We start from the raw sequence: 19,731 nt of genomic DNA on the forward strand, positions 1-19,731 counted from the left end.
TTTGTTTAATTGGTTTGCATTGCATTTGAAACCAAAGCTGCATACTTGGTTCTTTGGGCCATCATGCATGGAAATACGTGATTGGTGGTCCGAGAATCGAGGCACATGCCCCTTTGAGTCATTATCATGATAAGGGACATGGTTGGTGCATACATGCCTTGAATTGTGCTGCCATGCTTTGCCTTGCCCTCTGTTGCTGTCATTTGTAGATTCTGCAGGAATACTCTGCCGACCAGCAGTGTAAGGTGCCGACCGGCAACAATTTCTCTGCCGACAGATTCATTTTGTGCAGATGGCCACCACCACACTGCCGGTGGAAATTCCACTCAGCCGGTGGTACTCCCCAGTGTCCAGGGATGCAATCCTGAGGTTTTGACAGCCTCCAGAGGAGTGAAGGAAGGAAAACAGAGGCAGCCTATGCATGGCGGCGCGTTTCCCGAGGCGATTTTTCTGTTTTAATTAATTTACTTAATTCGTTAATTAAATTAATTTGTAATATTAATTAGCTTGCGTAGTTAATTAATCTGTAATATTTATTCGATCCCTCCGAGTGAGGCTAAAGATGTAATAAGTGTGCGTGAGTGTGTGTATGTCTTCCAACCTCACGTCTTTCTTCCCTTTTATTTACCTGCTTATGATGGTAGATTAGGGCACGTTTAATTTAGCATACCTTATGCTATGCATGTGTGCATTCATGCATTTGTATTGCATACATTAGGCTCGGTACATCCCGCTAATTGCATTTGTATTTCAAATTCTAAACTGAATATGTGATAGTTGTGCATTTTCACATGCCATGTTTAGGATAGCCGAGCCTATTCTAGCAACATTTTGTATGCGATGCATTAGGCACTTAACATGGACTTGGATCATGCATGTTTGCTAACAAGTTTTTTGTTTTGGCATGGAGTACGATGTAAGTATGTTTAAATGCTTTAGCATATCGCATGCGTGTGAGTGTTACCATGACAGTATGATTACCATGAGGCTAGCTGCTTATGTGATATAACTGCTTGAATGCCTGTGGATGGAGGTTGAATTACCTAAATTGGAATAATGCATTAAAACTGTGAGTTTTAAGCCCACTAGATAGTGGCAAAATCATCTTTTCTAAAAGCCCACTTGAGGGTGGCAAAATCTGCATTTTAGCCTACTTGCGAGTAGCAAACCATTTTCAAAACAAACATGAAATGTTTTGTTCCAATTTGGGCGATTTGGTCTATACTTATTTGCTGCGCGCATAACATAGTAATTCTAGGCTAACAATTGATTTAAGAATACACAAAGTTTTCAAAAACGGATATCACGGTTAGTAGAGGCCGGTCTTCGGACCGGGCGAAAGGGGGTGCTCATAGCTGACCTTCCCCGATCGTACCCAAGCTCCCGAGCCGAGACAACTCCGGCGATGACGGACATGTGGCCTTCGGCACCGAGTCAGGGTTTCCTAAATTCTCCCATAAAAAAAATATTTAGGTGGCGACTCTGTATCTGGCAAAGCAGTCCATGTTTGGCACTACTTTTTAAAAAATCTGTTTCTCAAAACGATTTGCCAGATTTGGACTCTTTGGTTCAGATTAAGAACCGTGACACAAATTGAGTCCGAACTGTAGCACTGAGGCCCGCTGGGCACGCCTACAGAAGGAAATGACATGAGGCACTAGAATGAAAATTTTGGTGAATGAAGAAAGAAAATTTGGGAATAAATATGTAACTATTAGATTGAAGGGCATACTTGAAAATAGAAATCAAGGATTTAGGCAACCATAGTAATTAGCTCCGAAGCTCCTTAATTCATTCCTTTGCTCAGTCTTTGTTAGAACTAATAGGGAAAAAAATTAGACCAAAAATGAAAATAAGTTACAAATGAAAATCTGAAAATTGCAGAATGTATGAAAACAAAAAAGGTTCATTCAGGATAAAATCTCAGCTCATGATATTGGATGCTTCTGTTGTTTTGGCTCCAGACAAGGTAATCAAGCTATATGATTGAATAACAAAATATCAAGCATAGAAAAGTCCATACAAACAAATGAATAATATACAAAACAGAACAAAAATAGACCACAATTGACAATGAGGATTCCAAAAACTTCTTTTTTTTGGTTTCCCAAGGTATCCCCAGGCTTCACCCCGGACTAATCCCCCAAGGTACGGTCAGGCGCCAAGGTGGGGACCTCTCCCAAGAAGGTTTGCTGCACTGACAAGGACTCGAACCTGAGACCACTTGCTTAAGCGACTAGAGCTCCTTCAACTCAGGCCAACCTTCGTTGGTCCAACAACTTCTTCTGCATACATATAACAGGACTTTCCATCCAAATATGACAAATTAAAGAGAGCAATCAAAATTCTGCTATCTACAAATATGATTTAAGAAACTATGCCATTTCCATGACTGAAATAAACCCAGTCCTTCCATTGCAATAAAGCCAGTACTTAAGTGTTAAATAGTTTATCTAATCTAACCTATTTATCAAGGCCATACTTAAGAAGAAGTGCCCTAGAGAGGAAAAAAAATTGAAATAATGAACTGAAAATAAAAATAAAAAGAATGAAAAGAAAAGAAAAAGAATGTAACGACGTTGTTTTGTCTTCAAACTATAGGCTATCATTTGGTCACCAATTGTTATCATACTCAACTCCCTTCCTTTCTCATTATCATCAATCATCAAATCTAGAATTAATAATAGGCTTTCGATTGAATGAAATATAATGTAAAAAAAATTACTCAATTGATTTCACTGTCAAAATCCAACACCCTCCTCTCCCCAAGTTTATCTAGCAACTTTGCCTCTCTTGGAAAGGAGGAAGCTCTATATTTTGAAGCTTATTTCTATTTAAGCAAGAAGAGTTGTCTTGAGAGATTGTCACTCATACATATTAAAACTGGGAGTATGTTTCATCTGGTGGGAAAGATATTCCTCTGCCCTTGCCAAAGAAAACTGTGTTGAAGATTGGCTCAGATGTTCAACGATGGCTGTTGATTGATGGCTACCATAAATGTTGGTGGTGGTTGCCATAAATGTTGGTGGTTGCTTGTTGAAGACTTTGACCCTCCATTTCATCTATAAATGGTTAGTGAATGGGAGAGGGTCAGTGTGGTGAGTTGAAGAGAGAATACAGAGCAGAGAGAGAGAATTATAGAGTGTGTAATTCTTTGTTCAAAATATAGTGAAATCCGTTACCCGTGGACGTAGGCGATTTGCCGAACCACGTAATTCTTTGTGTGTTCTTGCTTGTGTGCTTGTGTGTGATTGTTTTTTTGCCTCCTAGGCATAACAAATTGGTATCAGAGCATCGTTGTGCCAAAACAGAGCATCCGCAACTCTATTTTCTGTAAACTGAAAAATTTGAAGTTGTCGAAATCAACTTCTGAATATACCAGGAGGTCCGTCTCGACGAGAGGAGTCCAGACCCAGAAAGAACGGCCAAAACAGACTTAACCAGAAGACCCACGCGTAGCAAGAGGTAGAAGACGACTTTGTGCAGCAAAAATATATACTTCAAATATATATTTGAAGGGAAAACCAATACCAAGATGAGCTCTGTCCAAGTGGTTAAGGTTAAGCGTTGCACTCCTTCGCTAAGGTTCAAATCCTTGGAGCACCAATATTGCAAATCATTTTTGCAAAGCGCCACGCGTCAGCCCAGTCACTGCCATGTCTGGACCACGTGGCTACCTAGTCACTATCACGTGTCGAGACACATCACAGCCAGCTCAACTGCCACGTCAACACATCTACCACGTCATCAACCCAGTCAGCTGAAATTTTTGAAATTGCAGAGAGGCCCTAAAAGTTTGAGAAATTGTATTTCAGTCCATAATAGTTTGAGAAATTGCATTTCAGTCCCTGAAAGTTTGGAAAATTACATTTGAGCCCCTGATCTTGTTAAAATTTCAATTTAGACCTTGGAACTTCTATTAATTACAGTAAGGTCCCTGGATTTTTGGGAAATTGCAATTTGGCCCCTGGATTTGGAGAAATTTCATTGAGGCCTCTGGAGAGGTGGAGACAAGTGCTTTCCTAGCTAAATCAACCATTCTGGACACAACCGTGGATTCCTTTTTTTGAGATTCGGACCTGAATTTTCAGTGAAGTTTTCGGGAGTTTAGAATTTGCCATGTTCCAGGCTTTTCAAGCGTCTGTTATTGTTTGTGGTGGAGATTATTGAGCAGTCTCAATGGCAGAATCTACAGAGACGAGATCAACCGAGTCCACAAGTAACCCAGCGACTACAAGCAACTCTAGGCATTGGACCCCGGTGTCCTATGCTAAGTTCGAGGTAGAAAAGTTTGATGGAAACAGCAACTTCGGCATGTGGAGATGCAAAGTTAAAGATATGCTTGTCCAGATGAACCTGCACTTCACTCTGGGAGACAAACTAGATAACTTGGACGGGATAGAATGAGAGAAAGTGAATCTCCTGGCCTGCAGTTCCATCCGACTTTGCCTTACAAAAGAGGAGAAGTATGCCTTCACAGAATATGATATTGCGAAGGACCTTTGGGAGGCGCTGGAAGACAAGTTCATGACAAAGAGCATTGAGAACTGGCTCTACTTGAAGAAGAGGTTGTTTCGTTTCGAATATAAGAAAGGTATTTCGATGAACGAACACCTAAACAATTTCAACAAAATTCTTACCGATTTGAAAAACTTGGATGATCACATTGATGATGAAGATAAAGCACTATTACTGTTGAATTCCTTGCTTGACACATATGATCATCTCATCACCACTTTACTGTATGGTAAAGAAAAGATCAAGTATGTTGATGTTTCAAACGCCTTAGTAAATAATGAGTTCAGAAGGAAAGATAAGTCTGCAAATAGGGACTCAGCATTTACAGTCAGAGGTAGGATAATTACCAGAAGATATACAAGGAGAGGAAAGTCTTGCTCAAAATCCAGAGGGAAATCATCAGATAGAAGACGTCTTGCAAAAGACGAGTGTGTTGCTTGTCGCCAGAAAGGGCATTGGGCAAAAGATTGTCCCAATAAAAATAAGAAAGAGGAAAAGGTGAACGTTGCACGAGATGGAGATAATGGTGAAGGATCAGCGTTCATAGTTTCATCATATGGCCAGTCTGATGAATGGATTCTAGATTCCGGATGTTCCTACCACATGTGTCCTAACAAGTAGTGGTTCTCGAGCTTACGAGAGTTCGATGGAGGAGTTGTGTTGTTGGGCAACGACCAAGCTTGCAGAACAAAGGGGATTGGAACAATTCAACTGAAGATGCATGCTAGAACAATCAGAATTCTCGAAGATGTTCGGTACGTACCAGATTTGATGAAGAATCTCATCTCAGTGGGAGTTTTAGACTCCAAAGGTTACAGAGTAACTGTGGAAGGTGGAGTCCTCAAAATTGTTCGAGGAGCATTTGTTGCAATGAAGGATACTCAAAAAGGAAATTTATAATTTCTAGACGGCTTTACAGTCACAGGGAGAGTGGCTGTCTCCGCCAACTCAGAGAACAATGCTTCAGACATTTCCAGACTTTGGCACATGCGTTTAGGGCATACTGGAGAAAAGGCTTTACAAGGGTTAGTAAAGCAAGGCCTGTTGAAAGGCGCCAAAACAGGGAAACTTGAGTTCTGCGCGCATTGTGTACTGGGCAAGCAAACAAGAATCAAGTTTGGTACTGTTATTCATCGTACCAAAGGGATTCTGGACTACGTTCACACTGATGTATGGAGTCCTTCCAAGAATGCTTCTTTGGGAGGTAAACACTACTTTGTGTCATTCATTGATGATTGTTCAATGAGAGTTTGGGTTTACACAATCAAGCATAAAGATGAGGTATTAGATATCATTCTTACATTGAAGAAAATGATTGAGATCCAGACAGGCAAAAAGATCAAGAAGCTTAGATCTGACAATGGCGGGGAATACACATTAGATCCCTTCTTTGAGGTTTGCCAGAATGAAGGGATAGTGAGACATTTCACAGTTCCTAGAACACCACATCAAAATGGAGTTGCAGAACGCATGAACCGCACTTTGGTGGAGAAAGTCCAGTGTATGCTATCACATTCTGGATTGATCAAGGCATTTTGGGGCGAGGCATTGAACTATGCTCGTTATCTTGTTAACCGACTACCTATTGCGGCACTTTATGACAAGACTCCCATTGAGGTATGGTCAGGAGTGCCAGCTACTGATTATGATCAGTTACGTATCTTTGGATGTCCAGTTTATTTTCATGTTACAGAATCTAAGTTGGATCCTAGAGCCAAGAAAGCTATCTTCTTGGGCTTCAGTGATGGTGTCAAGGGATATAGACTCTGGTGCCCGGAATCAAAGAAAGTTATCACTAGAAGAGACGTTACCTTTGATGAGTCTACAATGCTGAAGCAACCAAATCCTCAAGAGAATCAGGAAGCATTGAAGAAGTCAGTGCAGGTGGAGTTTGAGACTCTAGCAAAGACTATTTAGCCAGTCAACCATCCTGAAGAAGTTTCAGTTGACAGCTCTGAAGAAGATTCTGAAGAGAGTTCAGATGAAAATGAAGATCCAGAGGCGCCACAATAGTCAGAACCCATTGCAATTAGAAAAGGAAAAAGAGTTACTAAGCAACCCAGTTGGATGACCGATATGGTGGCCTATGCACTTCCAATCATTGAAGACAATGTTTCTTGCACTTTTAAAGAAGCAGTGCAGAATGCTGAAAGTGTCAAATGGAAGGAGGCTATGGATGAAGAGATCGGGTCACTTCACAAGAACCAGACTTGGGAGTTGGTGCAACTTCCAAAAGGCAAGAAAGTAATTGGGTGTAAGTGGGTTTACACCAAGAAGGAAGGCATCCCAGGCAAAGACAACATCAGATTCAAAGCTAGATTGGTAGCTAAAGGCTATGCCCAGAAGGAAGGAATAGACTACAATGAGGTATTCTCACCTATTGTGAAGCACACATCTATTCGTATCTTGCTAACTTTGGTTGCACAGTTTGATCTTGAGCTCGCCCAACTCGATGTCAAATATAGCGATCCCGGATTTACCCTTGTTGTATAGTGATCCGGACATGTGTCCGTGGATGTTGGTAGTTGTTTATTATCTTGTTTACATCCTTTCTTACGTTGTATTTGAGCTATAGGATGTGTTGAGCGGGTTTGTTACAGGTTAGTTGAGTTTAGAAACCAAAACTAGTTGCCCAGATTTTTGGCCTGTACGCTCGAGCGGAGGTGTTGGCGCTCGAGCGTAGATTACGTCCATCCAGTATCTTGTTGTGCAGTGTTGTGAGCTCGAGCGTAGGGTTGGGAGCTCGAGCGGAGGCCTGGTTCTGCTAAAGTGCTGGGCGAGTGCATTCTGCGCTCGAGCGGGAGGTTGGCCGCTCGAGCGGAAGTCTGTGAGTGGCCGCTCGAGCGGGGTGTTTTAAGCTCGAGCGGAAGACTGGGTTTAAGTCCCGAAATTGTGACTTTTCAAATCACTTTTTCACTTTCTCTTCTCTCTCTTACTTTTCCAAAAACACCATTGTTGAGTCTTTCTCTCTAGATACTACCTTCTCTCTAGGTTTTGATCTAGTAGGAGTGATTTACTCACCTTTGGCCTTTACAAAAAAGTTGTTGATCGTCGAGGGCTTCATTTTAATCTGAAAATCACGGGTTTTGGAGCACGTTGGGTTTTGTCGTCTTCTCCTTTGGGGCTCCGAATTTGAGGTAGGGATATCCTACTCCTCTCTATGGGTTTTGTCTTTAAATTTTAGTATTTTGAGATGTTGGGCTTGGTTTGGTAATTTTGTGAAAGTTTGGGGCTTTTGTGTAATTTTACAAAAGTTGGGGTTTTATTCATAATAAACCTAGATGCATGTTTGGCATAGAAAAAAAGGAATGATTGTTGAATCATTGATGAAAATGGGACCTAAGGGTTGAAATAGTAATTATGGAAAATGGCCTAATTACATTGTTTAATTAATTGGGATAATTAATTGAGAGGAATGAAGGAATGAAATGTTGATTGAATATCCATTGTGCATTTATTTTCTGTTTAGAAATAACTGCTTTGGGCTATCGGTGGAGGATAGTCGTGATTGTTGTAGACAATGCTTGATGATTAAGTAAACTGAAACTAATCAATGGAATGTGTCATGGAACTTGACGGTTGATAGAATACATTAAATGTGTGTATTGTGTGATTGTATATAGAACCAATGTGTTTATATGCGTTATGTGTAGAGGAGGAGATAGGGGATGTACTCCGCGGTTTAGGGGAAGATAGGGGATGGACCTCTAAACCGGATAGGTATTTGGAGGAGATAGGGGATGTACTCCGTAGACAGAGCTCATATGCTTGTCTAGAGAAGTGAAGATAGAGCTCATATGCTTATCTTTGTGAAGTGAAGTGTGGATACAGCTTGTATGCTTATCTGTGGATATTGTTGATATACATATCTGTTGTAGAGTGTGGATACAGCTTGTATGCTTATCTGTGGATATTGTTGATATACATATCTGTTGAGAATGTGGATATAGCTTTTATGCTTATCTGAATGTGAGATATAGTTTTTATACATATCTGTGGAAATGATGATAGAGCTAGCATGCTTATCTGTTGAAAAAGGGAAAATGAAAAGTAATTGGGACTTGTAAGTCGTTGACATAAGTATGTAATTTATGTGATTGTATCAGTGTTGACCAACTATCAATTGCTAATGTTTTAGTCATTGTCCATGGTTGGTTTAGTGTATTTCTACTGGGCTGTGGCTCACCCTATATGGGAATATCATTTTCAGGTGCAGGAAGCATGCCACCTCCAAGGACATAGCTGGGAGGCTTGTGGCGGGCATAGTTTTGTCGTTTTACTTTGATTTATTACATGTAATTTCAAGCCAAGGGCTTAATGTGTAAACGAGTTAGAACTCTTTGTTGTAACCAAGTGTTAACTTGGAAAGCTGTAAGCCCGTAGGGCATTTTGTTATGAGGTTAACATGTAATACTTATGTAACGAAATTCTAATGAATGAAAGGAATGTGGTTAGTTTAAATGTAAATGCTTGTCTTATCTGATGGGTTCATTGTTATTATTTTGAGGGCGCTACAACTTGGTATCAGAGCGTACCGGGTTCGAATACTTTGGGTACGTGGGAAGTGATTAGGATCACAATGGGTTTGTCTCGCTTGATAAAGACTTAGATGTGGTATCATAGGCTATGTGCTTAAGTGATAACATGCTTATGTGACTATGTGGGTATGGGATTTAATTTCTGGGATGTTGATTGGATCCTTGAGTTTCTGGGAGTCTTGTTGGAAAGGCACTTGATCAATGCTGTTTCTAACCGGAACTCTAGTAACGTCTCGGGACTATCATTATCCGGAAATGAAGTTCGTAAGTGCTTATGTGTTTATGTGCTTATGTGGAGTGAATTACAGTTGTCCATGCATTAGGACGTGAGTGTTTAGTTTCGGCACACCTATGAATGTGCTAACGTTCTGTGTTGCCTTTATTAGGATGTCAGGACGAGGAAGAGGTGCTAGGCGTGGTAGACCTGCGAGGCAGGAAGTACCGTTACAGGGTGAGATTCCGGCAGTGCAGGAGGGAGTTGGGCAGGCCAATGTGGCCGAGCCAGTAGGTCAGCAGGCTATGGGTGCCTTGGCCAGAGAGATAGCAGGAGCTTTAGGTATTCTTAGAGCTGGGAATCAGGCAGCTGAGACAGGGCCTTCCTTCTTGAAGAGGGAGTTCTTTCGGTGTAATCCGGACGAGTTTATCGGGGATCCTAAAGAGCCGCTTAAGGCAGATGAATGGCTCGAACAGACAACGAAGACGTTTGAGATGCTTGGCATCGAGGACGGAGCACTGAAAGTGACCTTGGCATCCTTCCAACTGAAGGGAGATGCGGGTCAATGGTGGAAGTACGAGAAAGCTCGTGTTGGTGGTACTTGGGAGGCGTTTGTGAATGCTTTTCAGGAGAGGTTTTTATCAGCAGCAGCTAGGGAGAAGCTGAGGGATCAGTTTAGCCGGCTTAATCAGCAGGGCTTGTCAGTGGCCGAGTTTGAGGCTACTTTTACCAGTCTGTCTAGGTTTGCACCTGAACTGGTGGCGTCTGAGGAACGCCGTTGCTATGAGTTTGAGCGGAAGTTGAGGCGGGGCCTCAAGTTGAGAATTGGTGGGTCTTATATTCGAGAGTATAGACACCTAGTGGATGCTGCAGCTCATATGGAGCTTATGATGCAGGAGGAGGATGAGGGCCAGAGAGGCTCCAAGAGGAGCCAAGATAGTCAGGGTGATGGCAGGAGGCAGAGGGGTTCTAACCCTCAGCAGTCGCAGGGTGATGTTGCTAGATCGACCTTCCCAGTGCCGAGTGCAGGCTCCGGGAGAGGTGGTCAGGGGGATTTCACCTGTTACAAGTGTGGCCAGCTGGGTCACAAGGTTTCTGCTTGCCCGCAGAAGGGTGGGGGTCAGAAAGCTGCTTCTTCTTCAGCTAGACCGCCGAGTTAGAGTTTGGGCAGGGGGCAGCTCTTGATTTGTTATCAGTGTGGACAACCTGGGCACATGAAGAGGTTTTGCCCACAGTTGAGTGCCACTTCGGGAGCGTCTGGTTCTAGGCAGACGCAGGGTTTTCAGCCAGCTCAGTCTGTGCAGGCCTCGAGGGCCAATCCGGGAGCTTCGTCATCCCAGTCTGTGCAGCAATCTTTTGCTCCGAGAGGTGAGCAGGTAGACCAGGGGCCTACGGGGCGCGTGTATGCTGTTACCGCGCAGGATTTAGTACCGGCTCCATCAGTAGTGAGAGGTACTTTTCTGTTTTGCAACTCAGTTGCTAATGTGTTGATAGACACGGGTGCATCTCATTCTTTTGTATCTGCTGCATTTGCATCTGTTTTGGAATTGGAGTTAGCACAGTTAGCATCTCCTATTTGTGTGGTATCACCTTTGGGTGGTGAGTTGATTCTGAAACAGGGTGTTAGAGGATGTGATATAGAGGTCGCCGACTATAGGCTTCCTTTTCCGTTTGTTGTCATGCCCATGAAGGGTTTTGATGTTATTTTGGGTATGGACTGGCTATCGTCATACCGGGCTGTTATTGATTGCTACCGCCAGAGGGTCACGTTATGTACCTTGAGCGGGGAGTGGTTCCATTTCTTGGGAGACCGGGTTGGTAGTGTTTTGCCACCGGGGTTTGATTCGCGAGGGCGAAGTGAGCTTAGTGGTTTACTTGCTAGCTTTGAGAGTAGCGAGTGTGTTGAGACCCAGGTTGTGTTACCGAGGGTGGTTTGTGAGTATTCGGACGTCTTTCCCGAAGATCTTGTTAGTTTGCCACCTCACCGAGAGATAGAGTTCTCTATTGATTTAGTGCCTGGTACGGCGCCGATTTCTATGGCACCTTACCGTTTTGCTCCAGCAGAGTTGGTTGAGTTGAAAGTTCAGCTCCAGGAATTGCTAGATAAGGGCTTTGTTCGCCCTAGTGTTTCACCGTGGGGAGCACCGGCCCTCTTTGTTAAAAAGAAAGATGGTGCCTTGAGATTGTGTATAGACTACCGGAAGTTGAATCGGGCTACGGTTAAGAATAAGTATCCTATGCCCCGTATAGATGATTTGTTTGACCAGTTGAAGGGTTCCCGTTGTTTCTCTAAGATAGACTTGAGATCGGGTTACCATCAGTTGAGGGTCAGGGAGGAAGATATTCCTAAGACGGCATTCCGTACGCGGTATGGCCATTATGAGTTTCTGGTGATGCCATTCGGGCTTACCAATGCACCGGCAGTCTTTATGGACTTGATGAACCGGATTTTCCGGGAGTTCTTAGACCGATTTGTGGTTGTTTTCGTGGACGATATCCTTATCTATTCGTCATCTAAGGAGGAGCACGAGGAACACTTGAGAGTGGTGCTTGAGTTACTTAGAGCCCATAGGCTGTATGCCAAGTTCAGGAAGTGTGAGTTCTGGCTGGGGGAAGTCAAGTTCTTAGGCCATGTGGTATCCGGGGAAGGGGTGTCTGTTGATACATCCAAAGTTGAGGCAGTGCAAGATTGGGCACAGCCTAAGAGTGTGTTTGAGATCCGCAGTTTTCTGGGATTAGCTGGGTATTACCGTCGGTTTGTGAAAGATTTCTCCAGGTTAGCGTCACCGTTGACTAGACTGACTCGAAAGGGAGTCAAGTTTGTGTGGAGTGAGACTTGTGAAAAGTCGTTCCAAGAGTTGAAAGTTAGATTGACCACCGCTCCGGTGTTGATTATTCCGGAGAGAGGGTTGGGTTATGCGGTTTATTGTGATGCCTCACGAGAGGGTTTGGGTTGTGTGTTGATGCAAGAGGAGAAAGTGGTAGCTTATGGCTCATGTCAGTTGAAAATACACGAGAAGAATTACCCCACACATGACCTAGAGTTAGCAGCTGTGATCTTTGCCTTGAAAATCTGGAGGCACTACCTTTATGGTGAGAGGTTCGAGGTATTCTCGGATCATAAGAGTTTGAAGTATCTGTTTACACAGAGAGACTTGAATCTGAGGCAGAGGAGGTGGATGGAATTCATCGAGGATTATGATTTTGAGTTGCATTATCATCCGGGAAAGGCCAATGTTGTGGCCGATGCCCTTAGTAGGAAGACCATTAGTGATGTAGCTTGTATAGCCATCCGGGAATGGGAGATGTTGGGAGCACTTGGCGAGTTTGATTTGCTACTGGGCGAATCTGTCGAGGCTGCGGCCTTGTTTTCTGTTGCTGCGCAGCCTACACTTGTGAGTAGAGTGTTAGGGGCACAGAGAGGTGACCTTGAGGTAGAATCCCTCCGAGAGAAGATCTCCAGTGGGAAAGTTGAGAAGGATTTGACGGTGTATCCCGACCTGAGTGTGAGATACCGAGACCGTTTGTTTGTACCGGAGTCTTGCCGAGAGGAAGTACTCCGAGAGTTTCACCATTCGCGCCTTGCGGTGCATCCGGGAGGTACTAAGATGTATCAGGATTTGGGTCGCCAGTTTTGGTGGCGGGGTATGAAAAGAGATGTGGCTGTTTTCGTATCGAAGTGCCTTACTTGCCAGCAAGTGAAGGCCGAGCATCAGAGGCCAGCGGGTTTGTTGCAACCCTTGCCTATTGCCGAGTGGAAGTGGGAGCATGTCACTATGGACTTCGTTGTAGGTCTTCCGAGGACTCAGCGGGGTAGTGATGCTATTTGGGTGGTTGTAGACCGGTTGACTAAGTCGGCGCACTTTATTCCTATGCGCGTGAGAGATTCAGTAGATCATCTTGCTGATGTGTATGTTCGGGACGTAGTGCGATTGCATGGGGTCCCAGTGACGATCGTCTCAGATAGAGATCCTCGTTTTACTGCTAGGTTGTGGCAGAGTTTGCAGAGTGCCTTGGGCACTAAGTTGACCTTTAGTACGGCTTATCATCCTCAGACTGACGGGCAGTCCGAGCGTACTATTCAGATCCTCGAGGATATGCTTCGGGGTTGTGTCCTGGATTTTAGTGGGACGTGGGAGAGGCACTTGCCATTGGTGGAGTTTGCCTACAACAACAGTTTCCAGTCTAGCATCGGTATGGCACCGTTTGAGGCCTTGTATGGCCGACCGTGTAGGTCTCCAGTTTGTTGGGCCGAGGTGGGTGATGCACCTTTGTTGGGTCCGGAGTTGGTTAGGGAGACGACGGAGAAAGTTGAGCTTATCCGTAAGAGGCTTGTTACAGCCCAGAGTCGACAAAAGAGTTATGCCGACCGTAGGAGGAGGCCTTTGGCGTTTGAGGTAGGTGATCATGTCTTTCTGAAGATATCACCTAGGCGAGGCCTGATGAGGTTTGGGAAGAGTGGGAAGTTATCCCCTCGGTTTATTGGTCCTTTTGAGATCCTTGAGAGGATTGGTGAGGTTGCTTATCGATTGGCCTTACCACCGCAGTTGTCCGGAGTGCATGACGTGTTTCATGTGAGTATGCTTCGGAAGTATGAGCCAGATCCATCACATGTGCTGGATTGGAGCGATTTAGAGGTAGATGAGGATGCCTCGTATGAGGAGAGACCGGTTCGGGTCTTGGATAGGCGGGATCAGGTCCTGCGTGGCAAGACCATTCCTTTGGTGAAAGTCTTGTGGAAACATCACGGAGTGGAGGAAGCCACTTGGGAACGTGAGTTGGAAGTCCGAGAGAAATATCCGGACTTGTTTGTTGTTATGTAATCTTATATTTAAATTTTACATTTTGTTGAACTTAAGAGCTTGGATATATGTCTTAAGTTGTGAAACATTGAAAATGTTTTGGTTAGTGGAAGTATGTTTTGGAACTTGCCTCATATGGAAGTTGAAAGTGACATTATATGTGTTAAATATATTGTTGAAATTGGAAGGATAGTGCATAATGTTGATGCATGTTGAAAATACATATGTTGTTTACATATTGTGATATGTCTCTTGTTAAAGGGATGGGATGACCGGTAATGGGTCGAATTGTTGAATGTTAAAATGTAACATTGTTTAAAATGGAGGAAAACTTGTTTTTGAAAACTTGTGTTTAATTTCGGGGACGAAATTCTTTAAGGGGGGGAGGTTATAGCGATCCCGGATTTACCCTTGTTGTATAGTGATCCGGACATGTGTCCGTGGATGTTGGTAGTTGTTTATTATCTTGTTTACATCCTTTCTTACGTTGTATTTGAGCTATAGGATGTGTTGAGCGGGTTTGTTACAGGTTAGTTGAGTTTAGAAACCAAAACTAGTTGCCCAGATTTTTGGCCTGTACGCTCGAGCGGAGGTGTTGGCGCTCGAGCGTAGATTACGTCCATCCAGTATCTTGTTGTGCAGTGTTGTGAGCTCGAGCGTAGGGTTGGGAGCTCGAGCGGAGGCCTGGTTCTGCTAAAGTGCTGGGCGAGTGCATTCTGCGCTCGAGCGGGAGGTTGGCCGCTCGAGCGGAAGTCTGTGAGTGGCCGCTCGAGCGGGGTATTTTAAGCTCGAGCGGAAGACTGGGTTTAAGTCCCGAAATTGTGACTTTTCAAATCACTTTTTCACTTTCTCTTCTCTCTCTTACTTTTCCAAAAACACCATTGTTGAGTCTTTCTCTCTAGATACTACCTTCTCTCTAGGTTTTGATCTAGTAGGAGTGATTTACTCACCTTTGGCCTTTACAAAAAAGTTGTTGATCGTCGAGGGCTTCATTTTAATCTGAAAATCACGGGTTTTGGAGCACGTTGGGTTTTGTCGTCTTCTCCTTTGGGGCTCCGAATTTGAGGTAGGGATATCCTACTCCTCTCTATGGGTTTTGTCTTTAAATTTTAGTATTTTGAGATGTTGGGCTTGGTTTGGTAATTTTGTGAAAGTTTGGGGCTTTTGTGTAATTTTACAAAAGTTGGGGTTTTATTCATAATAAACCTAGATGCATGTTTGGCATAGAAAAAAAGGAATGATTGTTGAATCATTGATGAAAATGGGACCTAAGGGTTGAAATAGTAATTATGGAAAATGGCCTAATTACATTGTTTAATTAATTGGGATAATTAATTGAGAGGAATGAAGGAATGAAATGTTGATTGAATATCCATTGTGCATTTATTTTCTGTTTAGAAATAACTGCTTTGGGCTATCGGTGGAGGATAGTCGTGATTGTTGTAGACAATGCTTGATGATTAAGTAAACTGAAACTAATCAATGGAATGTGTCATGGAACTTGACGGTTGATAGAATACATTAAATGTGTGTATTGTGTGATTGTATATAGAACCAATGTGTTTATATGCGTTATGTGTAGAGGAGGAGATAGGGGATGTACTCCGCGGTTTAGGGGAAGATAGGGGATGGACCTCTAAACCGGATAGGTATTTGGAGGAGATAGGGGATGTACTCCGTAGACAGAGCTCATATGCTTGTCTAGAGAAGTGAAGATAGAGCTCATATGCTTATCTTTGTGAAGTGAAGTGTGGATACAGCTTGTATGCTTATCTGTGGATATTGTTGATATACATATCTGTTGTAGAGTGTGGATACAGCTTGTATGCTTATCTGTGGATATTGTTGATATACATATCTGTTGAGAATGTGGATATAGCTTTTATGCTTATCTGAATGTGAGATATAGTTTTTATACATATCTGTGGAAATGATGATAGAGCTAGCATGCTTATCTGTTGAAAAAGGGAAAATGAAAAGTAATTGGGACTTGTAAGTCGTTGACATAAGTATGTAATTTATGTGATTGTATCAGTGTTGACCAACTATCAATTGCTAATGTTTTAGTCATTGTCCATGGTTGGTTTAGTGTATTTCTACTGGGCTGTGGCTCACCCTATATGGGAATATCATTTTCAGGTGCAGGAAGCATGCCACCTCCAAGGACATAGCTGGGAGGCTTGTGGCGGGCATAGTTTTGTCGTTTTACTTTGATTTATTACATGTAATTTCAAGCCAAGGGCTTAATGTGTAAACGAGTTAGAACTCTTTGTTGTAACCAAGTGTTAACTTGGAAAGCTGTAAGCCCGTAGGGCATTTTGTTATGAGGTTAACATGTAATACTTATGTAACGAAATTCTAATGAATGAAAGGAATGTGGTTAGTTTAAATGTAAATGCTTGTCTTATCTGATGGGTTCATTGTTATTATTTTGAGGGCGCTACATCAAAACTGCCTTCTTACATGGGATCTTGAAGAGGAGATATACATGTCCCAGCTAGATGGTTTCAAAGTTGCTAGAAAAGAGAATTGGGCATGTAAGCTGAACAAATCGTTATACGGGTTGAAGCAATCCCCAAGACAGTGGTACAAGCGATTTGATCGGTTCATGACGGAAAAGAAAAACACAAGAAGCCAGTATGATCATTGTGTATATTTTCATAAGCTTTCCGATGGTTCCTTCATTTATTTTCTCTTATATGTAGATGATGTGTTGATTGCATCTAAGAGCAAGGTGGAGATTGATAAACTCAAGGCACAGTTGGCAGGAGAGTTCGAAATGAAGAATCTTGGCAAAGCAAAGAAAATTCTTGGCATGGAGATCAAAAGAGATAGGAAGAAGGGCACGGTTTGTCTGACACAAACCCAGTATCTGAAAAAGTGTTAGATAGATTTGGCATAAATGGAAAAATAAAAACTGTGAGTACACCATTGGCCCCTCATTTCAAGCTTAGTGCTTCGATGTCTCCACGCACAAAAGAAGAACGAAAGCATATGGCACAGGTTCCCTATGCAAATACAGTTAGTGCATTAATGTATGCTATGGTTTGTACAAGGCCTGACATCTCACATGTTGTGAGTATGGTAAACAGGTATATGCATGATCCGGGGAAAGGTCACTGGCAGGCAGTGAAATGGATCTTAAGGTACTTACATGGCATAGTTCATATGGGTTTGAAGTTTGAGAGAGATCATAGACTCGAACAGAATCTGGTTGGATATGTGGACTCAGATTATGCTGGTGACTTAGACAAATGCCGGTCAACAACAGAGTATTTATATACGCTTGCTAAAAGGCCGGTGAGTTGGAGGTCAACACTTCAGTCAACAGTGGCTTTGTCTACTACAGAGGTAGAGTACATGGTAGTGACAGAAGCCTTTAAGGAAGCTATTTGGGTACATGGGTTGATTGAGGACTTGGGTATTGTTTAGAAGCACGTTGAGGTGTACTGCGATAGTCAAAGTGCCATTTGTTTGGAAAAGAACCAAGTTCATCATTCCCGCACCAATAACGAATTTTTATCTTTGATATCCATTAGAAGGGTCAATGTGCAAGATATTAAATCACACATAAATGATTGAATAGGCAGGCACCCTGAAAATGCTATGAGGTGTTTGGAGCTATGAAGTCCACTCCCACAATACGGTTTGGGCAAAACAAAAAGAGAGTCCACAAAAAACAGAGATTCTTGGAATTTCAGTACCCAAACGCACTCTATAACAAGTTATACTTCCTAAACTGGGTGGTCATGGTCAATTCACTTGATGAGTTGATGTCTTAGATCTTCTAGTCATCTAGATATAAGATATGTAGGTCCAGGTATTATAGCAAATAAAACTGATTATCATCAAAATCATAATATCTATAGACTCGACAAAATAGGGATTCAAAACAATAATCATCAATCTGTATCTAAAACTCAAAATCAACAGTGTATCAAAAGAACAAAAGCACAAGCTCAATATTGAATTGGAGTAACACCAAACAAATGATGTTCCCAAAAATTTGTCTGTTCCAACACTTGAACACGCCAAATGAAACTATAATGCATGTACCCCATCAAAATCATGCCCGCTAAAAGCCTTGTCATCCACTGCCTCAAGCAGGAGGTGCCGATCCTTTTTTCCTCGGAGCTGCTTCAGTCCCTAGATGAACATACACCAAAAATTTCAGTAAAAACAAAAAGGATATACAAATACATATAAATACATTTAAGGTTAATTTCACTTTTACTCCTTAAACTAACTTCACTTTTACTCCTTAAATTATGAAGCACGGATACTTCAAAAAAGGAGACGTATCCGTATTGGATATTTATCAGACACCGTTACTACTTGGATACTCATGGATACGTATCGGATTCTTTTTAAAATTATTTGATATTTCTTAATTAATTTTGGAGTATTGGATACTTAATTTTGATGTATCGGATACTCAAAATCACATATTATTTATAATATTTTGTTTAGCTCTTTAATAAGAGAATATAGTGACAGTTAAAGTAGTAGAATTTATCAAATTGATGTATCCTTATTGTCTCTCTCACTTCTCGTTTCTCTCTTCTCTCTCGCTCTCTCATGTTTCTTCTCTCTACTCGTTCTTTTTTTGGTGCTGGCATATAAAGATGATGTTTAACTTGCATTTGCTTTTAGTTTTGGATATTTTATGAATGTTTGAAGACTCTTAACTTAATAGAAATCTCTTTCTTTATTTATTAATTTGCTTTAGATTTTATTTTCATGCATATTACATTATTAAAATTATAAAAATAACTTTTTTTAATGAACGTATCCTCGCCGTACCCGTATCTTACTTTTTCAAATTTTGGCATATCTCCGTATACATATCCCCGTATTGCTGTATCCACTTCCTGGGTAGAGAAGAGAGGTGGCATTTTTCAATTCCAAATACCAACACCTTTCCCAAATTAATTATACAAATTAATTTACACACCGAATTAGGGTTTTTTCCCCCATTTTTCAATATTGACCCAATGGTCCATATATCAACAACCAACATCAATACCACTATTTTGAAACCCAAAATACTCATTTTAGAATCAAAATAATAAAATCCCCTTTGACATTTTGAAACCCTAAGTCCCAAAATTTTCCAACTTCAACACTTTATCAAAATCACCAAAAATCTATGTTAAAGACCATAAGAGTGAGTAGGAATCCCTACCTCAAATTCGGAGTTCAAGGGAAGAAGATGAAGAAACTCAACGTGCTCCAAAACTCGATATTTTCGGATCAAAACATAGCCCTCGACGATCAACACAACTTTTGTAAAGGCCAAAGGTGAGGAAACAACTCTAACTAGATCAATACCTAGAGAGAAGGCAAGGTTCTAGAGAGAGAGGCTCAACAATGGAGTTTTGGAAAAGTAAGAGAGAGAAATGAATATGAAAAAGTGATTTTAAAAGCCAAAACACGGAGCTTTAAACCCGACGCCCCGCTCGAGCGCCCAACGCCCCGCTCGAGCGTCACTCACAGACTCCCGCTCGAGCGCCAACAATCCCGCTCGAGCGGCGGATACACACTTCCAGAACTTTTACAGAACCAGGTCTCCGCTCAAGCGTCAACTCTCCCGCTCGAGCGTCTCACACAACATCCCGCTCGAGCGTCAAAACTCCCGCTCGAGCAGACAACACTGCAG

General features: G+C 42.2%; 1 pseudogene; it reads left to right on the forward strand.

The window, feature by feature from the left end:
- Positions 1–16,560: 16,560 nt before the first annotated feature.
- Positions 16,561–17,504, forward strand: LOC145823962 (secreted RxLR effector protein 161 pseudogene; annotated as a pseudogene).
- Positions 17,505–19,731: the final 2,227 nt, after the last annotated feature.

Source organism: Camellia sinensis, chromosome 4 (genome assembly GCF_055761805.1).
Source record: "Camellia sinensis isolate YWXY chromosome 4, ASM5576180v1, whole genome shotgun sequence".
NCBI lineage: Eukaryota > Viridiplantae > Streptophyta > Magnoliopsida > Ericales > Theaceae > Camellia > Camellia sinensis.